The sequence below is a fragment of the Wasmannia auropunctata genome, unplaced genomic scaffold (genome assembly GCF_000956235.1).
Source record: "Wasmannia auropunctata unplaced genomic scaffold, wasmannia.A_1.0 LD336106.1, whole genome shotgun sequence".
NCBI lineage: Eukaryota > Metazoa > Arthropoda > Insecta > Hymenoptera > Formicidae > Wasmannia > Wasmannia auropunctata.
The window spans coordinates 5420665-5422677 of NW_012026784.1; positions in this window are offsets into that span (position 1 = coordinate 5420665).

A 2013-nucleotide genomic window follows, 5' to 3' on the forward strand; every position below is an offset into this window, starting at 1 on the left:
CACACACACACACACACACACACACACACACTCATTCACAGCACACATAAAAATAGAATCGAAATAACTTAAGAAATATTTAGAGCTACGAACGCGGACATTAAGATTTCTTAAAGCGGATATGTACATAGAATTCTAACGATTTAAGACAAAGTTCGTAAGACACGAGACACTAAATTCATAGAAACTCTTTTTTTTTTCAAGAGTTAAAAAAATGTCCGTTTTACATAGGGAGTTTCGTCGTTCGTATCTTCGCGAAAGGAAAAACCCAGAAAGTATTTATTAGCACGCTACCGTCGCGCATAAGGGATCCTTGGCAGGATCGACGGTTCAGTTATAAAACGAAAGAGAGCCGTGCCGTCTAACTTTTTATATTAAATTGGAAGCGCACGTCAGTTGATTTTTTTGCTGTTCGCTTTTGAATTTCGCACGAATCCGCGGATCCAGCGGGCCATTTTTTTCGTAGGTGTGCCATAACTTAAACTCAATGTTAACGATCGTAAATGACAGATGTATGCCTTTCGGCGGCTCAACATTCGAAAGTAAGCGTGTCATTTAAGCGCCGACCGCGATCGCGGTGTATCGCCGAAAGATACTTAAATATCGCTTCTGAATGTTGAAGCCATTATGAATAAAAGAAAAAAAAGGAAGTAACAATATACACGCGTGCGCGCACGCGCGCACATACACACACATACACATCCGCATACATTTTTGTAACCCGAAGATTAATCACAAACATTCCCGTAAGGAACGTCGATGTTACTTTATAGTCTCGCGAGAGACGCGTTTCAATCGAGCCGAGTCCTAGAGTAAAATTCGTGAGCGAGATCTCGAGAGAGTCTCGTGAGAGAAAAAAAACGAGAGAGATCTCTTTTTTTTTTTTTCATCGATATCGATCGGGCCCTCGGAGGGAAATGCGCGTCTCGCGGACACAGCCGCTCTGTATTTGTAAGGAAATCGTACCGATATTTCTACAATCGACGCGTCGCGAGGACGCGCGCGACGGGAGGAAGAAAGAAGGAACGGATCGTACATTCCCCACTTAGTCATAAAAAAAGGAGAAAAAAAAAACAGATTTTATACATTCGTACGTACGTAATTGTATAATGTTTCTTAAAGTATAGGTAGGAAAAGACGTCGATGCTTCACGTGTGGGATCTCGAACGCCGAAAGACGTCGCGCCGAAATAGGGATACGTCAACGACGCGACCGACTCGCGTCGACGACGATGATGAGCGAAGTGGCGCGTGTCGCGGAAGAGCAAGTTGGGAACGCTCGCTTGGGAGATATTTCGATACTCTTGTTATCTTTGTCTATACTTAACATGTTGTCTATTTTACGTGTGTCGAAATGGATAACTGAGTTGGAGCACTTATTTCTTCATAAATTATAAGACCGTTATTGCACCAATTATTTCGTTGTTTAAAGGATTAGACCAGTGCAACTGTTTGAAAACTAAAGATATTTCCTACAATTTTTTTTAGAAAACTATGATGAGTTAAAGAAAAACGATAGAACTATGAATATTCAAATTTTTCGAGCACCCTGCGGCGTAACCGTTTTGTTTTACATTACTCAGAAAACTTTAGGACAAGTTATAAGAATACGAAAAAGAATATTTTTCAATAGAAATATATTTCCATATTTTTATACTTGGTACAAGTAATAAATTGTGTCTTTTATTTATTTAGTACAAGAAAATTAATGAATTGTATTAAAAATATTCTTTTTTACATTCTTCCAGCTTGCCTGAATATTTTCGTAAGAAATGTATCAAGATATTTACCCAAGAGCACAAAGTCTGGGTCGGTTACATTGCCGCACGGTGTGCCCGTGTCCTTCAGCATGCTTGTAATAAAACTTCGTTCATTTTCTGAATTTTGATATGAGTTTTGCAGCAAAATAATCTTTAAAGTATAATATTATATATGCTCTTTTTTTAAAGATCGATTTTTTTTTATTAATTTAACTTTTTTAAATTCTAATTGGATTTCCATTGAACTCGTTAAA